Source organism: Marmota marmota, unplaced genomic scaffold (genome assembly GCF_001458135.2).
Source record: "Marmota marmota marmota unplaced genomic scaffold, marMar, whole genome shotgun sequence".
Taxonomy (NCBI): Eukaryota; Metazoa; Chordata; class Mammalia; order Rodentia; family Sciuridae; genus Marmota; species Marmota marmota.
In genome coordinates, this window is record NW_026000057.1 from 32597114 (window position 1) to 32617914 (window position 20801).

General features: G+C 37.7%; 2 long non-coding RNA genes across 2 annotated transcripts in view; both read right to left on the reverse strand.

The window, feature by feature from the left end:
* The window catches only part of LOC125619795, an 89813-nt gene that overhangs the window by 36354 nt on the left and 32658 nt on the right, over positions 1-20801 (reverse strand). The window lies entirely within an intron of this gene.
* The window catches only part of LOC125619796, a 35335-nt gene continuing 31747 nt past the window's right edge, over positions 17214-20801 (reverse strand). The window contains exon 2 of the long non-coding RNA XR_007351389.1: positions 17214-18153. This is a non-coding gene — a long non-coding RNA (uncharacterized LOC125619796). The remainder of the gene's footprint in view (positions 18154-20801) is intronic.

The window sequence follows — 20801 nt, forward strand, 5'->3', positions numbered from 1 at the left end:
TTTCAATTACATTGCTGATTAGCACTTAATTTTAAAAGAGAAGAAAGGAGCCATCACACAGATCTTATCACTTAGAAGAAATAAAAATTAAAATGCTATTAACAATGAGGGAATGCAAAGACTAAATCTGGAAAGTGAATTTCAAAGCGACTTTAAGCCCTTTTCCACTATTACCTTGTCAGCTATGGATTTGGTTGAGTCGGGTTTTATAGTGACTTTCCTCCCCTCTTGTCATTATTTCCAGATCACCCGTCCACTAATTTACAATCAGTCCTTTCATCCAGCTGTATAATCTAGATCCTTCCCTCCTCACAGTAATCCTTCCAAGCCAGCACCATTCATACCTAACTCCACCATACCCGCATGTCACTTAGCCTCTAAACTGAGCCCAGATTCTTTGGTACCAACTCTTCTCCCAAGGGACTGTACAAATTAAACAACTCATCCTAAATAGCAGGGCATTTATCACTAATATGCCTCCCATTATAAATTAAATTAATAAACTATGGAAAACAAATTTGAACCAAAATCTTATTTTCACTTAAGCTTGTATATTTACATCTGATGAGGAAGAAATTTCTGACAGCTTTCTTGGGGAGGAATGTATCCGAAAAATTTGAAAATTTTTCCAGCATAAAATTTTATAATGCATGTACTCAAAAACAGCTCAATAGAGTTTTTGTTGTTGTTGTTGTTGTTGTTGTTTGTTTTTTGTACTGGGGATTGAACTCAAGAGCACTCACTGGATGTGGCACCACTGCCATATCCCCAGCCTTATTTTGTATTTTATTTAGAGACAAGCTCTCACTGAATTGCTTAGCATCTCACTTTTGCTGATGCTGGCTTTGAACTCAGATTCTCCTGCCTCAGACTCCTGAGCGCTGGAATTACAGGCGTGCACCATCTGGCCTCGCCACAATGGAGCTTTTTGTCAGAAACCAAAAGTGATGCCCAACTAACAAACCCATTTGACAAATGAAATTCAGGCATGGAAATTGAAAAACTGATATAAGTTAAAGATAACATGTTATTATCCCTCCCAAGATGCAAAAATTATGTCTCACATGTTTTTAATTTCTAATTCCCATTTTCAGGCGGGAGACCACACTAAGGATGTCCTAACTACATTCTATTCCTCACTGATAAGGAGACAAATAAAATATCACCCTGGGTGCAGCCATCAGTGACAACTTCCGAAGCCACAGGTCTGACAAGTGATCCTTATTATATCTCTGTCCTCACATAGAACTTTAGTCAACCACAGAGTAATACTCAGGTATTTGACCTTTCCTCTCTTCCAGGAGGCAAATCTTTGCTGATTTGCCTCGTGGTTTACTGTTTCCTCATTTATGTTGACCTTTTTCCTCTTATTTTTCAAGTATTTGTTTAATATTCTGTCCATTTGTCGCATCGATGGCCTCAAAAAAAATGGGACTCCAAAGGCTCATGGTGCCTCAGATCACTTGCCTAGCATGTGAGGCACTGGGTTCCAATCTAAGCAGTGCATATAAATTAAATTAAATTAAATAAAGGTCTATTTACAAATAATATATATAAAAATGGGACTCCAGCCCATCTTCTCTTCCATTTTAGGTAAAATCAAAAGTCTCCAACTGCCTCCTATTGATCTTGGATTTGGATAACCAAATCTTTAAAACAAAATTCAGTATCATCTTATTTTCACAAAATTGTTCCTCTTCCCTCATCTCCCATCTCAGACTCACTACCTTATCACACCCAGTCACAGTGTTCTAGATTACACCTTAAAAGTACCTCTCAGAATTAATTTCTACTCCCTGCTCCCTCTTCCAAACTCTTCATTCAGACTCTTCAGATTTAGTTCTCATCTCAGCTAATGTGAGTGTTCTAACTGGCCTCCCCTTTTTGTCTCTTCCCCAATCCCTCAATTATCCTCCTGGGTTTTCTCAGAAAGATCAACAAATCTATTTTTGTTGCAGTCTTCCTTGTACACATCTGCTGACTTTCCCTGACCTCCAGGATTAAATCCAAACTTAATCAGAAGGACTATCCAAGGCCCTTCCCAATATGCCCCAAATCTACTCACAGTTGCACGCTCAGCTATACCCCACCACATTCCTCAGTGGATTTCTCTTTGTGTCCCCAAATGCCCTTGTTCGTTCTTTCTTCTTCTTCTCCATCTCCTTCTCCTTCTTCTTATTCTTCTTCCATGTGTTACTTGCAAGAGACCCATGTGATCTCAGAGGGAGATCTACCTGCTGCCTGGGGGTTCACCCCGAATATACATTTTCTGTATAAAATACCTGATCTTCCCCACTTCACCTCCACCTCAACTAGTAAAACTTGTATTTTTTTCTTTAAAAAAAAAATAGATGAAATGTCACTCTTTAAGAAAACTTCCCTGATTTCCTCAGGATTTAAACTATCCACATTGGACTAGGCCAAGCACATAATTTTAAGAGCTTTGGAGCATCCTTCTGGAAAGTAAGCTGCTTGCCACAGAAACCTCCTGGCTTCCTACAGGATCCTCATCATCTAACATTTCGCACAGTATGTAATTCCTATTCAGTTTATATCTTAAATGGATGAATCTCTTGCTCTCAGACTTTTCAGGACAGAGAAAAGAAACAATATTAATTCAGGATACTGGTGGGAGGGAGAATGTTAGGGAAAGAGGAAAATATACCAGTCATTAAATTAAAAAAAAATTGAGTTTGAAGTCTATCAAAGAGACATAATGGAAGGCCAGATAGAAGATAAGGTTCAAAGGCTCAGGTGTGGACAGAGGAAGTGGTTAAAGATGATAATTCAGGGTGAACCCCAGGCAGGTAGATCTCCCTCTGAGATCATCACATGGGTCTCTTGCAAGTAACAGCTTGTGTTACAGTTGATCTGTTCACTTGTCTCCAACACTCCTCACATCATAAGTTCTTTGAAGGAAGTCACTTTACCTGCTTCATCTTTATTTCCTGAGACCTGATAGCATGGCCATTGCGCCAATGTGTTACTGTAAACACCTTCCTGTATTGAAAACCCTTAAGACTAGTTTTTACACAAAACTATTAGCCTAGTTAGTCAATGTTAAGTACATGTATTTGATAAAATACAATATATGCTTTTCAGATAATGTATTTCACATGAGGGTTCTTGGGTGAGGGTTTTAACTTCTGTATTCTTCTTCCTCTAATATGCAGATACTGACCCACAATAAGGGTGGAGGGAAGAAAAAAGTTCATTGGATTAGACAAAGGGGAATGAAGAGAAGGGAGGAGGGATGGGAATAGGAAAACAGTAGAATGAATCTGACATAACTTTCCTATGCTCATATATGAATACACGACCAACATAACTCCACATCATGTACAACCGCAAGAATGGGATCCTAATTAGAATAAGTAATACTGTGTCTGTATAATATGTCAAAATACACTCTACTGTTGCGTATATCTAAAAAGAACAAATAAAAAATGAAGGGGAAAAAAAAAAGGTGAATCCCATGTGCCCATCCCTTGAATCTGGGTGGGCTCGTGACACCTCTGACCAAAATGGCACAGATGAGGAAATACCATGTGATTTCTAAGATAAGGTCATTTAAACTCCATTGCAGCTTCTGTCTGGCTCACCACTGGGAACACCTGAGTCAGCACAGAAGAGCTGTAACTACCCTGAGACCACTGTGGTGGAGGGGCCCTGAGGAGGCCCTCCATGACAGGCTATGCAGTCATCTCAGCCCTGGCAGAACATGTGAGTGACAAAGCTGTCCTGGGAGTTAAACTCCAACCCCCACCATTTGGGTGATCTCAGCTGAGTTTCCAGATCTTTCTCTACTATACTCTTTCCAAGTTGTTCACTACACCTTATCTTGTGGTTCTGACTGGGTATTGCAAGCACTTGGTATCTATAGGAGAAAAAGAGAGTCCAAGACCAAGTTCACTGAAAGAGTGGAGGAGTGAATTCAAGACCTGTGGGATTTGACCTGAACTTCCTGGGTCACAGGGACATGAAGGTAGACAAACCTGTCACTAGGTGTGCCTGTGGAGTCTCTCTCTCTGGGCATTCCTGAACACAGATATTATTTCCAGCTTCACCATTTTCTCAATTTTTCTCCTCCCTTTCTCCTACATTCTTCATTGTTACATAGAGGAACTTTTCCAAGTCATTTCAAATATTCTGGGGGATCAAAGCAAGGTATAAATATACAAATTTATGTTAAAAATAGGTTGAATAAAACATTAGTAGTTCAATCAATTTTTAATTAATTAACTAAGCTAAAAGCAATGATAAAGCCCTACCTTTCCCTCTGTTCAGGTCCTATCTTTTTTACTGCCAAAATACTATGGACTGAATATTTGCTCCCTGCTAGATTCATATGTTGAAATCCTAACCACCCAATGTGACAGTATTGGGAGCACCTAATAGGGGCCTTTAGTAGGTGATTAGTTCATGAAGGCTCTGCCAATTTATTTACTTGACAATTTGTAAATGTATAATGGTATCAGTACCCTTGTAAAGGGAACCCCAGAGAGTTTCCTTACTCCTTCCACCATGTGAGAACACAGTGAAAAGATGGCCAACCATGGAGTAGGAAGGGCCTTGAACTTAGAATTCTAGTTTCCAAAACTGTGAAAAATAATTTTTTTTTTGTTATTCATAAGCCACCCTTTCTATAGTCATTTCTGCTAGCAGCCTAAACAGTCTAAGACATAAGAGTAAGTGAAATCACATCAACTTTGGTTTTTCAGATTGGTGAAAACAACCTGGAAGTGGTAGGAATTTTCAAAGTAACTGATACATTCACAGCATGAAATATTAAGCAACTTAAGAGAAAATATGGAGTTGTCCTAAAGGGATGTTATGGAGGTGTGGGAATAGAAAAACATAAACTATAACCTAGTGCATGTAGTGAGAACCCCATCTTTATAAAAATAGTGACAACAAAACATATGCATATGCACATAAGCATATAGAAATATGTGAAAAGACGCTCACCTTATTGTTAATATTTGCCATTTTGGGGGATCCAGGAGATGGGTCGTAAATGAGGAAACGGAGATTTAAAAAATGATGAATAGCTCATTTTTTTCTTTATTTCTCTTAATATTATTTCACTTGTCACACACAGTTGACATTATTTTTGAAATTTTCAAAGAGACAGGGAAATAGTCAGAGTCTTTATTATTTTTTACATTTTTATTAGTTCATTTTTGTTATACATACATAATAGTGGGGTTCATTTTGTCTTAATAATTATGTTCTAAATGACTTTAGAACACACATGCCTTCTCTTTTCTTCCCCCTTCCTCCCACCCTCCCATGGTGATGTCTATTGATCTAGCCCTCAAATTCCACTTGCTACAGCACCTGGGGGAGAATTCAGTATTTTAACAAAGGTGTGAGGTCACTGGCAAGGGAGAGCAGCCATCCCATGAGTGACTGAGGCAGGGCTTATATATGCAGGTCCAGTCACTGAGAGCTACTCTCTGGTCCATAATTAGTAAGTAGAAACTCAGAAGGCTACTGTGTACTTATTTTTTAAAATATTTTTTTAGTTGTAGTTAGACACAATACCTTTATTTTATTTATTTTTTATGTGGTGCTGAGGATGGAACCCAGCACCTCGCATGTGCTAGGTGAGCGCCCTACTGCTGAGCCACAACCCTAGCCCCTTCCTTCTTGGATAGTTGTATAGAAAATTGTAACACTTATATGTGTGTGTATTTATAAACAAATACATAATTAGCAATCTCATTGCGATTATCAGAAGCTAAAAGAACCCAGTCTTAATTGTGTAACTCAATTATCACTCTTCTTGCCAAAAACTAAAAAGAAATATTCTATGATAGTACTGGATTCAATACACAATTTTGCTACCAGGTATCCAATCAGAAAGAATTTGCTTAAGGCCAACTCTTTCCAAACACAAATTCATATTTTTGAAAGAAAGCCTCCCATTGTTTAACTGGTTTATAACTCTAAACAGCACGTCAATCACTTTTATTAGTAAAGGGTATGTTCCACAAGCAGTTTTCCCCAGAGGGTTCACTAAGAAGCTCTCAAACTTAGACATTTCACAAACGGATTTTTGAGATTTTTCTATAGATGAATCTGCTTTAAAAAATTTCCAGACTTAAATTGTCAAAACCATGGCCTACAGTTTAGAACTTTGGAACCGTGATGATTGATTTGCCCTTATCCTGGAACACACTCAGAATTGTTTTCTGAGAAAAATCTATAAACTATCTATAGTACTCTCCAATCCTCCATGCACAATAGGCCAATGTCTAGGTTAAGCACCTTTTTACAAAGGGGCACCAACTTTTTTCTCTTTGTTCAGCTAATTTTCTGAATATATACTTTTTGAAGTATATGAGTTTAAAAAAATACATGTATATAAAAAATACATGTATTTAAATCATAACATAAATAATTGCTCTAAGACATCTGGAAGATAATATCTAACAGTGCCCAACTTTTATCAAAAGTCGATATAAAAGAAATGATGTAAGTGGAGGACTCAATAAAGGACATATCATCTACCCAACCCTATAATTAGCTTAGATTTTGATCCCTGGATCAATCCAGGCATACAGTGTGGCTTAAGGGACACGTTTCCCTTATGGAAAGGGAGAGGCTGGGTTGGTTGCAGAGAGGTAGATAGGGTAGGGATCATGGAGCCCTTCTAGCCCATTTATCACCATAAAATGCTTTTGTCATCAAAGGAGGCAGGGCACTGTCACATAAAATCAGGTAAAAGGTGATTAATACCTGAGTGAAACAGTAATTATATGGATTTAAATCCAATCATATTGAAAATCAACTGAATATAAAAGAGGAAATGGAACAATCAAGACGGCTTCCATGGTATGGTCCCTGAATGGAAAACAAAGGAGAATCATGTTGGGGAAAGAAGTTGTTGAGCTCAGTGATAGAAATGGTGAGCTCAATAGCCCATGGATAATACACAGAAATGAGTTATTGACTTACCCAAGAGTCTAAAGCTAAAGAAATATATGCTGGAGATACAGCCTGAAGAAAAATCAGCAAATAAATGAGAATTAAAACTGTAAACAACCAGGATTAGGGTTGTAGCTTAGTGGTAGAGCACTTGCTTAGCATGTGTGAGGCACTGGGTTTAATTGTCAGCACCACATACAAATAAATAAAACAAATATCCATTGACAACTACATATTAAAAAAAAAAAACTGTAACAACCACCCATGTACTAACTATGGCTCCTAGCCAAGTCACTTAACCCCTCTACACTTTGATTTCCTAATGTGTGAAGAGCATCATACTTACTGAGCGTTACTTGAGAAAATTATTATAATTTCACTTAGTAAACACTTGTTTGAATAACTAAATTATTGCTAAGATCACCTTGGAAGATCATATAGAATATAGATCATTAATCTTTTAGACAGAAGTAAATGATTTTGAGAATATTTGTAAGATAAGAACTTTTTTGTTTGAAAATTAGACATCACCAAACACCCAAAATTCTGCATATAATTTCAGAGATTTGTGGATACCTTAAAAGAAAAAAAAAAATCTGTATTTGAAAATTCTTTTTTCGGGGGGAAGTGGAGTACCAGGGATTGAATCCATGGGCCATTAATCACTGAGCCACATCCCCAGACCTTTTTAATGTTTTATTTAGATACAGGGTCTCACTGAGTTGCTTAGGGCCTCACTAAATTGCTGAGGCTGGCTTTGAATTCATGATCCTCCTGCCTCAGCCTCTCGAGATATTTGAAAATTTTTGATGTACAGTGCTAAGAAGGAAAATACAGAAATCAAATGGGAAAAAAAGACATTTAAGGAATGAGCAGCTTATGAAAAGACCCAGAAGAGGCTTTCAAAAAGCTACAAAGAGAACAAGGACGAGATTGTAACCAGTTCTCTCAAATTTGTCAAATAGGTTCAACATGAGAGAGTTAAAATGGTCATCAGCAACTTTCACAAATTGCATCAGTAAAGGGTGGGGTAGGAAACTAGATTTTAGTCATTCGAGGTGGAAAAGTAGAGTAACTCATGGACCAAAAAAAGGAAGGACAGAGGTAGAATCAAAGAGGAAGGAGAACTTGGGGTCAGAAAAGTGATTTTTTTGGTTTGTTTGTTTGCTGTGTCTGGTTTTGGGGGGAGTTTTTGGTTTGCTTTTTGTTGTTGAGGTTTTTGTATGTGTGTGTGTGTGTGTGTATTGCCACAAGAGTTATCTTTTTGTTGGTTTGTTAGCTTTTTAAGGATGGGAGAGTTTGGGGGTTTATATTCTTAGGATTAGAGCCAATAGAAAGATCAAGGTGGAAGACACAGAGTGGGAATGACTGATGAAGCAGCCTTCTGGCAATAGAGATGAGGAGGGAAGGAACAAAACCAAAGGCTTCAGGAAAGTGTTTGATTTTTGAGCAAGAAGAGGAATACATCATCCTGTAAGCATGAGGAAAGTGGGTCGGGAGTGCCTGTATATCAGTACATGCAGGGTAGGGCTGACAATTGACAGATAACTACAAATTTCCCAGTGAAGTAAGACACTAGATACCCTACTGAGAACGTGGGGAGTTAAACGTTGAGAAGACTGATGAAGATCTGGAATAGAAGCCAAAGAGGATGATATTAAAAAAATAGTAATAATCATAACACAGAAAATTCTAGTACCCTGTGATAAGCTATGAGAATTCACTCCTCATAAGCCTTCAAAATCCAGAGAACCACTAAAGCCAGAACAGATCCAGGAAATATTTTGGCAATTAGTCTTCCTGTTTTGCTATGAATGATTTTAAATGGAACCACTGTAATTACATCTTCACCAACAATATATTCAACCTACAAAACTTCAAAAATCATAGTAGGCATTGTGGATGGATATGTTACAACTATAGGATGGATAGATATACAGATAATATGTATTATATGGTACAAAGTACCAAAATTTCATTTGATATTTTGATGTACTTAGTGTACAATTTTTAAACCAACTGTTGTATATTCAAACATTCAAATATTGGTTTGTTGTATCCTTCTCTTCCTTCCAAAATAGAAGGAAAGTTAATTGAGTAGCTTCTTCCAGAATCTGCTTATTAGAGTAAATGTAATAAATTCCATTTCCATTGTTATTAGTACCAAATTAAATTTGATGATACCAAAAGCAAAATGTAACCCAAAGCCTGTTTATATAATAAATTGCTAAAATTTCCTTAACTAGCATTCCTTTTTAATTTTTTTTCAATTGGTGCATAAACAAAGGCATTTCCTTTTTTAGGGGGGCGGGGATCCAAGCTTTGTGTTCTTTCATCATGAGTCATGATCTCAGCCAAATATTGTGGCAAGAAGATAAATTTCTCTCCCACTAGATTTGTGCATAAAATGGAAATGATTCCTACTACCACTACACTTTCTAAATACAATGATCCCTGTTATAAAATAGCTTCATCTGAGTTGCTTCTTTTTCTTCTTTTGGATTATGTAGGAAATGTGTTGAATATTTGCACTCAGTATTTGTGCAAATGTGTAAGACCTTTTCCTCTGATTTGAGATGGGCTTCGTTTACAACTATATGGATAAGGGAAATAAAGGGACAAGAGAACACACTAATCTTATTAACTATTTAAAGCCTTACATTTTCAAAATCAGTAATTTAATCTGAAAGTGTTTAAATTTCTCATGACCTATGAGGGTTTAAAAAGAAAAATATGACAAGTTTCTTAGAAAATGTCATATTTTCTTAGAAAATATGTTAACTTGAAAAGGAAAACAATGTATATGCCACATTTAACAAACTCCGAGGAACCAAGATAAAACCAGTAGCATAAATGTGGAATTGTGCCTTTAATGTATATGTCCATAGTGCCACCAAGCGGTTGTACCAGTTTTACAAATATTTCAGAACACAGTAATTCAGTTATTCTGGGAATTAGACACTAGGTGGCAATAGATCTCCTTTTAAAGAGATTTTGAGAAACTTGGTAAGGGGTGGAAACCATTTGCTCATATTCAAGGCCGTTTATCCAGAAAGAAGGAAAAAAAGAAAAAGAAAAAAAAAACCAAACTGGACTAGCAGTAACCTTGTATGAAGGGAGAGAAAATGTGTTACCTTTCTTTTTTTATAACATAGGTTGATCCTGTTTAAAAAAAAAAAATGACCCATTTTTCCTACTTGTAATCATCCTTAGTTCTTGAATAGAAGCCAAATATGAAAACAACTATTCATTTCCTTTATTAGCATGACAAGTCTAAAATAGATCTCACCAATTTTCTCTACTTCTATGATAGTCCTGTGACGAGAATAAAATCCAACTGTATTGACTCAATGTCAATAGTTACTAATTAATAAAACTGTACTAAGAAGCCAAAGAGAAGTTTATGCAACTAGTTAGCTTAGGTTCATTCATGTACTGTTTTCAGTGACTAAAAATTAAATATAAGGTGGGTATCATTCTGTCTCCTTTCTATCCTGCTTCTAGGTTAAGAATTTCTAATTTATCCTGCTAATCAGAGAGAAACACTCTATTCTCCCTGGAAACACAAATCCAAGATGCATAATTTAGGAAGTTTCCCTAGTTGCAAACAGTACCACATAGAGCATGGGAATCCAAATCACGGCTTTTTTTTTTTTAATAAAAATTTGTTTCTTCTTTAATAGAAATCAAATTCAGATCTTCCAAAATTGTCAAGGGATGGTAAGAATAAAAAGGTATAAAGGGTAAAGGGCATGAAGACTCATCTTTAGTTGACAGATTAATTTCTCCTAGGGATTGCACCTTGGACACACTACTAAGTGTGGGTTGAGAGAAGAGTAAGGGCGTGCCCACTACCCTTAACATCCTATTTTTAGACATAGACCCTTCCTTTTATGCCAACAAGTAAAGATACAACAGGGCTAGCACAGTTAAACAAGACTTGACTAAATAAAAAGAAATAACTATAGAAAGCTTGACAGAAAAAAAAAAGTTATATTAGCTCCATTGGGGAAACCAGTAGAGTAAAAGAGGGGGACAAAAAAGACATAAGATAGGAGGGAAAAGGGAGGTACTGGGGAGTAAAATTTTCCAAATTATACTTTTATATTGTGTAATTTTTTTAATATGAAACAACATATTCCCCTATTATATATAATTATAATTCATCAATAAAAAGAAAACACTTCAAAACATTGGAATAGAGCCAGGTATGGTGGTACATGTGTGTTATCCTAATAATACAGGAGGTTGAAGCAAGAGGATCACAAGTTCAAGGCCAGATTCAGCAATTTAGTGAGAAAATCAACATCTTAACCAGACCTGTCTCAAAATAAAAAATAAAAATGACTTGGGCCAGGCATGGTGGTGCATGCCTGTAATCCCAGAAGCTCAGTAGGCTGAGACAGGAGGATTGTGAGTTACAAGTCAGCCTCAGCAATGGCAAGATGCTAAGCAACTCAGTGAAACCCTGTCTCTAAATAAAATACAAAATAGGGCTGGGGATGTTGCTCAGTGGTTGAGTGCTCTTGAGTTCAATCCCCAGTACCAAAAAAAAAAAGACTTGGAATGTCACTTAGTAGTAAGGCACCCCTAATTTTCAGTACCAAAAAAATAAATAAATAAAAACAAAGATATATATAGGCACCAATTTTGCTACATAAGATCCCAAAAGTACAGACACAAAAATAAAAATAGACAAATGGGATATTATCAAATAAAAAACTTCTACACAGCAGAGGAAGTAAATCATTAGAGTGAAGAGACAGACTGGAGAATGGGAAAAAAACTATCTCTGAATCATCTATCTGATAAAGGGTTAATATCCAAAATATATAAGGAACACAAACAACTAAAGAGCAAAAACTAACAAAACCCTGATTTAAAAATGGGCAAAGGAGGGGCTGGGGTTGTGGCTCAGCAGTAGAGCATTCACCTAGCATGTGCAAGGCCCTGGGTTCTATCCTCAGCACTACACAAAAATAAATAAAATAAAGGTATTGTGTACAACTACAACTAAAAAATAAATATTTTAATAAGTAAATAAAGGTGGCCAAATAAGCTGAACAGTCATTTCTCAAAAGAGGACATAGGAATAGTCAAGACACATACGGAAAAATGCTCAACATCACTAATTATCAGAGAAATACAAACCAAAACCATGAGTTGACACTTCACACCCACTAGAATGGCTATTATCAAAAAGTCTAAAGATTACAAATGTTAATAAGGATGCAGAAAAAATGAAACCCTTGTACACTTTTTGTAGAAATGTATATTATTGCAGCCAGTATGAAAAACAGTATTGAAGTTCCTCAAAAAACATTGAAGTAGAACTACTATAAGATTCAGCAATCCCACTGCTGGGTGTACATCCAAAGAAAATGAAATCAGTATGTCATAGATATGTCTACCTGTGTGTTCATTGCAGCACTATTTGAAAAACCAGCCTCTACCTCAGAGCAAAGCCTGTCCAAGGGAAGGACATGACCTTTGTCCTTGGAAAGACCCACAGAGCACTCCTAGGCACATTCCCACCCTGCTAAGTTGTTTATCTACAAATAACAGGAGAGATCTGCTGCGCCAGGTGTCCCTGACTCAGTCAGGCTAGGTGGGGATCCATAGCAACCCCCTAGCAGCCACCAATCAGCATGAGACAGGGAAATACCTGGGATGCCAGATGACCCTCCCAGTAGTTTATGGTGGTTGATAACAAGTTGGGAAACCATGTAGTTCAGCACGCACACCCCTTGTGGCCTAAACCAATCAGTTCAAATGAATACCCCTTTTGTACTGACCAATCACCCCTACCCAACTTGTTCCCGCCAGTGAATGTGCTAATCATGTTTTAGAGTTGTTATTTGATTTTTCCTTCGGTGTGTGATGATTTGCTAAGAGATGCTATGATGTATATGGGGGTCCCCGCCTTCTCCAAAGAATGTATAAAACTGCTGCAAACCCTGGGCTCAGGGCCTCTCAGCATCACCAGTTGCTGTGTGTGCGAGCAGAGGACCGAGCTAGCTCGCAATAAACACCTCTTTGCTGTTTACATCGATCTTGGTCTCTAGTGGTCTTTTGGGGGTCCCGAATTCGAGCATAACATATTCACAATAGCCAAGATATGTGAGCAGCCTAAGTGTATGCTAACCAGATGAATGGATAAAGAAAACGTGGACCCAATCAAATAGCCTTGGACCTTTTTTTGTAGTTTGTTTTGGTACCAGTGATCAAACCCAGGGGTGCTTAACCACTGAGCCACATACCCAGCCATTTTATTTATTTATTTGTTTGTTTGTTTGTTTAGATACAGAGTCTAACTAAGTTGCTCAGGGCCTTGCTAAGTTCCTGAGACTGGTCTCAAACTTGCAGTCCTCCTGCCTCAGCCTCTGTTGTCACTGGGATTACAGGTGTGGCCCTTCAGCTTTGAAATTGAAAGAAATCCCACCACTGTGAAAACATGGATGAGCCTGGAGATCACTATATTAAGTGAAATAACAGATACAGAAAGACAAATACTGCATGATTTCACTCTATGTAATCTAAAAAATATTGAAATCATAGAAGCAGAGAGTAGAATAGTGATCAACAGGGGAAATGGGAGTGGGTAGGAAGATATTGGCCAGAGGATACAAAGTTTCAGCTATGCAGGAGGAATAAGTTCTGGATATTTAATGTATAATATGGGAACTGTACTTAATGGAAATGTATTATATACTTGAATCATCTAGGAGAATAGATCTTAAGTGTTCTCAGCACACACATACAAAATAACTATGTGAGTTGATGAACATGTTAATTAGCTTGATTGTGGTAACCTTTACACAATGTATAAGAATACCACATTGTATGCCCTAAATCTGTACAATTTTTATTTGTCAATTGCACCACAATAAAACTTGCCCAAATGCAGCCTCCCAGATGTGGCAAAGCATCATATACAGAATACACTATGGGAGCCTGAGACCCTGTGTCAGGTCTGGGAGACTGAGCAGAAGTTCCTATTGCTGAGTATAGCACAAAAGAAGAAATCACAGACCAAGCCTTGACCTTGAGTTGACTACAGTGTCATCCAAAGGAAAGTGATAGCAATAACAATACAGACTGAAAACTGAAAGCTTACCTTATCTTCCCAGATGAGTAAGGACAGGTTCCTCATGCAATGCAAAGCAGAGAAGGTATCCTTTCCAGGTATGAACACTAAAATTGTTGTTCACACTTTTTGTACCAGGGATTGAACTCAGGGGCACTTAACCACTGAGCCACATCTGTGGCCCTTTTTGTATTTTATTTAGAGACAGGGTCTCACTGAGTTGCTGAGACTGGCTTTGAACTTGTGATCCTCCTGCTTCAGCCTCCCAAGTCTCTGGTATTACAGGCATGCGCCACCACACCCAGCAAGAGTGATGCTTTTTTATATAGACAATAGAGATTACAAATGATGGTGTGCACTCCTTGAATTCCAACTGAATTGAGGTTCTCGAATTCAAGTGACAGACACTATCTTGGAACCCACCTCAAACAGCAATGGCCAGAGTCTACAAATTGACTTAGACTAAGAAATTAAGATCCAAAAGAGGAAGGAACTCCATTCCTCCAACCAGTGTCATTCCAGTTCAGGGCTGTGAAACTCCTCTTCCCAAAATGACTGGTCTCAGGGGTACCAATTCCTTGAGAGAAGATCCACACACAGAATCTGTGACCTTCCAACCTCCACAAAGCCTTGCAATAAAAACTAACCACATTTATTCACACAGAAGACATGCAAAAAACAAAACAAAAAAAAAAAAAACTCTGTGCTAATATGTGTTCTGTTGTAGTTCCAAATCCCATGTAATGATTATAAAATAGTCTTATTTCAGAGAAACACTTCTTGTTTCAATCTTTAGTTCTCCCTACATTGATATTGGGAAACATTTGTGGAAAGAGGAAATAAAGTTTCTGTTTTCCACTGTACTACTATTAAAAACATTTTGTTTTCAGGTTGGAGAATTTCTGACATGTGTTCTCAATACACAAAGTGCCTTTTTTTTTTTTTTTGCAGTCCCTGGAAGTAGTACTTGAATTCAACACACAGGTGTGTCCAAGTATCATGGAAATGCAACAGGCCTCAGATGACAGACTAAATTTTAGAAACTTTATGACAAAGCATTTTGAGATCCATAGATGTGCCAGGCCTTCACAGAGTGGCCTTTCCACACTTAGAATTAGGTTAATGTTTCCTTTGGGTAATTTGAACATCTCAAGACCCCTGGGCTGCAGATCCTAAAGCCTTTTGTAACATGGGGAATGTTTATTACTTCCGTGAGTTCTGGCTTAATAATTATGACAATTATTTTACTCACCTATATAAAATGCCAAGTGTCACCTATCTGCTTAATCAGCACATCGGGAAATAACAAGCCATTGCCAGTATAAGAAATCCTGACCTGATGAAACATCTTTGAGGCACGCCTCAGTACTAATTAAAATAATAGACATTGTCACATGGTGTAATTATTTTCCAGAAAACAGCTGACGTGTAGACACTACACTTGGCAAAATTCCTGGCCAATTTCGCAAGAATGTTTATTCCAGACTGAGATCATCTTTTTAAAAAGACAAGAAAGGAAAAGAAAGAAAGAATAACAGAGGAGATGAGGACAGAGAGGGAGACAAGAAGCAGGGCAGGAAGAAAGGAGAGAAGAGAAGAAAGGAGGATTCTTAATAAATCAAAAGAAGATTTTAAAGTTGCCTTTTCTCATTCTGACCAGATACCTGCATCATCCTGTAATAAAATTTTGATAATTACAGAGAAGGCAAAATATTTTTACCAGAAATTCATGAACTTAAAAAATTCTAACCTCAAATTCACATTGAAAAGTGGAAGCATTAGGTTTTGTTTCATTTTGATTTTAATGATTTTATTAACTAACATAAATGATTGTAAGAATGAGATTTTTGAGTTCTGAAGAAGAAATAAGAGTTTGTACTTTGCCTCAAATTTACCGTGGCCCCCAAAATATTATTAAGATTTTAAAGTTTATTATTATTATTAAAATTGTCCTTTGGGGGCTGGGGTCATGGCTCAGTAGTAGAGTACTTGCCTAGCATGCACAAGGCACTGGGTTTGATTCTCAGCATCACATAAATGTAAAATAAAGATATTGTGTCACCTAAAACTTAAGGATAAATATTTTTGAAGACTCGTCCTTTTGTTCGTCTGCATCCTGTTTTTCTAAATGTTGGGTTCTAGAGAGATATATTTAAGTAGAACTTACAACTCCCCTGAGTTTACTGTCAATAGTAAAATGGTCCCAGATAATCTGGAAGAATATATATAGTTTTAAGATTTCTCATGAAGTTTTCCTTAAATGCTCATTCAACAAGCTGTGCTCAGGAAATACAGTGAATTTGGTGAAGAGTTGGATTAAATTGTGGACTTGCTGACTCTCCCACACTGTAGATTCTCCTTCAGAAAGTTTAATGTGGAAGAAGTAGCACAGTGTTAATATTGGAGGATGAAGTAGACCATTGAATAAACATTTCTTTTGCTAGATTTTAATCAATAGGATCAAAATTATTCATGGTGATTCATTTAAGTTTAATCAAGATAAAATATTATCAACACAATCACATTTTCTCTTTGCCATGTTTTCATTTTATAGAGATTCTATTTTTAGAAGTAAAAAAATTTCCCACTATATTATAATATGGTAGAGTTTAGGTTTCTATAATGTAACTATACTTTTATTAAACTTTCAGCTTTGTTAGTGTCTAAGGAGATATGTTACTTTTGTGTGTGTGTGTGGCCCCAGGGATCAGGTATCAAAGCCCAAGCCTCTACCCGTGAGCTATATCCCCAGTCCTTTTTATTTTATTTTGAAATAAATTCTAAGTTGCTGTCCTCCAACTTGCAATCCTCCTGCCTCAGCCTCCACAGTAGCTGGGATTACAGATGTGCACTTCTGTGCACTGCTAAGATATACTTTTGACAGGACAGCTTTAAATAACATAGCTTTCTTAGGTAACCACCCCTTTTTATTGGTTCCTGAGAAAATATATTTAATTAATTTTTTTTGAAATTTTTGATCTGCTTTTTTCTCTGCATGAAAAAAAATTCTTAACCCACTTTAAAAATTTAGTTATTTAGTTAGTCGTTGTGCTGGGGATCAAATCCAGGGCTTCACACACACTACAAAAGTCCTCTACTGACCTAAATCCCAAGCCCCCCCACCCCACTTATATTCTTTAAAAAAGCATTCATGATACCAGAAAAGATCAATATTACTGGGACAAAATAAATATTATAGTTGCATTCCTTCAATCCATTATGTATTAAGCTTCTATTATATGCCATGAGCTCTGTTAGGGATTGTGGATACAAGTTAAATCAGATGTGTGAGCCCTTACCCTAAGAGGTAGCATCCTTCTAGAAAACACTCCAACAACCAGAATACGGTGTAATCCTTGTGATTGAGGTCGTGTAGCACTTAGAAGACTTTGGTTGCAAGCGTCATGATTCAAACTAACTTAAATGATAAAGGAAATTTGGTTCTCACAACCAAAATGCCTTCAGAGCAGGGGAAATGGTGCAGATAGTACATCTCAATCCAGGAATTCCAGAGGGGTCCTGAAGAAGGGTGTGCTCCTCTCTTCCCTCCACCTCCATCAGCATTTGGATTTGTTCTCAGGCTCCAGTAAAGTCCCCTGGCAGCACGCAGCTCATTCCTTACCAGGTATTATTTGAGGTTACCCTTTTATTATCCAATAGTGACAGAAGAGTAACTGATTTGTAGAACTTCAGAAAGCATCCTTCTTTTGCCTTTCCCTCCTTTCCCAGTGGTTCTGTACTTCTGCTTTCCAAGGATTTTATTTCTGAGAAATTTGTTATACATAAGTCTTTACACCAAGCTCTGCTTTGAAGAGACCAAGACTGGGGTATTATAATTCCCCAAATTCGCCTCCTGTGGTTTATTAAAACACACTTCCAACAACTTCTACCATGCAGTCCTAGTCCCCTGGTCATAGTCGACAACAATTCAGGGAACAGAAACCTGACAGACAAGCTGGGCAACCCAGGATTTTCCCCAGGATGTTGGAAATTGATCCAGAGAAAGCCATTCCTTCACTGTGGTGGCTCATATCTGGTGAAGCTTAATGGCGCCCTCCTTTCCATGGTGTACTGGAGCTAGTGGTTAAGCACTCAGGAATTTTGTCAACAAGCTGTTGTTAAACCACTGGGAGCTGGAAACAAACCACAGTGAGAGTATTTACAAAAATCAGCAACTGTTACAAATCCAGCCCTGTCCCCCCGAGAGGAACAGTTTATTAACACACCACCACTTCCTTTCCTCTGTATTCTAAAACCCGACAAATATTCATAATAATCCAGTTACAAAGCAAAGTGGGAAACAAGCATTACAGGTCAGGCAAAACCAAATCATTTCAGAACAAATGGCCTTAGTAACTTGTGGTAGGCAGCACAACTGTGAACTGACACCTCACCTGGAATGCAAACCTCTTCTGAAATGAAGTCCCCTGGGCCACAGAGCAGGCACCATTTGATTTACTAACCCATTATCAGGCTTAGAAATTAAACTAGGCCTGCCAAAGGCTATCCTGGATCTAGTCTAGTTACTGCCAGGAGACAAAGGACCGACGGCAACACAGGTCCACAAGTTACCAGGAGACAAGAGTGACGAAGCTCAGCATGTGCCGCTCATTGCTCCATGCCACCTGAAAGATGAACTAGTCTCCTGCCTATGAGGGCTACAAAGAAAGAAAGAAAGAATCATTTCCTCCATATTGCCCCTTTGTGGAGAGAAATGGAGAAGGTGCTTCTGAAGCATTTTGGAGCTGTGGACAGCATTACTGTAACAGAGGTCACATCTCAACAGAAACTCAAGCAGCTATACAGAAGCCATGTTACCTGGCACGAGGCCTGAGGAGCACAGGCAGCCTCTGCTGCTGAGAAGAAAGCCAGGGATGATGTGAGGTAGGATGCTGCTGCCTTGGAATATGGCAGCTTTTAGCTCCTTTCTGATGACTGGCTTGTGAGGCACTTAGAGCAGTGTGAACATGGTGGTATATAGCATTGACCTCTATTTGTCTATGAGTGCCAACATGCTATTGGAAAGTTTATGTTTTTAAATTCATTTAGTCAGTCCCTCAGTACTAAATATTCAGAATGCTTCCAGTTCTTTTTTCTTTTTCTCCTCTCCCTCTCTCTCTCTTTCATATATATATATGAAAAAATATTCTGTTACTTATTTTTAAAATATTTATTCAATATTATTGCAAACAGATATGCTATAGGGGAAGGAGATCAGGCTTACCTCTTAATACAGCAAGTACAGGTAAGGATTTATCACCAAGGAACAGGGTGAGGGGTCAGTGGATGGAAAATTACTAAGAGGAGACCTCAAGGCTGGGGGGATTCTTGCTAAACTGACCTAAGAAGATCCTTACTAAAAATGAGCCAAGGGCCTATGCATCAAAGGTGAGGGGATGAGGAACTTGATCAGACATCAAGGGTGACCCCAATGGGGAGTGGGGTTCTTGCTAAACTGGGCTATGAAAGGGCAGGACAGACAAAGAAGGCCAAGGTTGAAGCCCAGTGGAAGACTCAGAAAAGCTTAACTAAGGTTTGGTCAAAGATGGAGTCTTTGTCAAAAGACAAAAAGAAAAATTATTTGACTTAAACAAATTCTCAGAAATGAAACTGAGTCAAAATGCATGAATTTTTTTATGGTTCTTGTTGCACATTTTCAATGGCTTTCTTTTTTTTTTTTTTTTTTTTTTTTTTTTTTAGAATTTTATTTTTAATATTTATTTTTTTTTTAGTTCTCGGCAGACACAACATCTTTTTTGTTTGTATGTGGTGCTGAGGATCGAACCCAGGCCGCACGCATGCCAGGCGAGCGCGCTACTGCTTGAGCCATATCCCCAGCCCATCAATGGCTTTCTGAAAGAACTGGATTTATAAAAAAAAAAATACATGGCAATATAAGTTTCTCCAATTTTTAAGAGTTTTATTTTGACCAATTATTAATATACATCAAGTCTAAAGTTCTTCATTCTGAAACAAAATAAACCCAGTATTCTAATTTTGCATTGAATCAACACATTTGAATGCTTTCCTCATTAAACTTAGGTGCTTCTGAAGCATTTTGGAGTTATGGCCAGCATTTCTGTAACTGAAGTCAGGCATTCTGAAGTACACACTGGAATTTATTTCAGATGAAATGGTTTCTACTTTCCAACCACATGATCCATTCAAATCTAGACCACTGTTCCACACAGGAGAATTAGCCTCCTGGTATTAATATTCTGCATGACTTTTCTTTCTGACTCAGTTCAGAGCAAGGCAACTTCTCAGCCACAGCCCATTGTTCATGGGGGTTTTCTGCCAGTTACTGAACCATTCAGTAGGTATTTGCCCATTTTCTTCATACAGCTTCCTTCCCAGTGCCACAGATACCATCACATTGAAACAGCACGGAGAATGCAGGCTTAATAAGAGAGCTCTTGGTCTCTATTAGATGCAACATTTTCCCATTTTCTTCTTGCTAACCATTGGGAACAGTTATGACGATGCAGTTTATACCACACAGACAAAGCTAGCACATCACTAGAGCATTCCACAGTGAAGTTCCTGTAACACAGGAGCAAAACTTATCCCTGTTCTTCCACTCAAATATATCTGCATTATCTTCCTAAAATGGAGAACTCGTGCCTTGGACCAAGCACTTTTCATATGCTTGTATGCAATAATTTAATTTCATTCAAAAGTAATCTGATCAGTTCTCTCTACACTTGTGATTTGAGGATCATTAGTATCCCATTGCACAAATCAAGAAATTGAGGGGGCTGGTATTGTGGCTCAGCGGTGG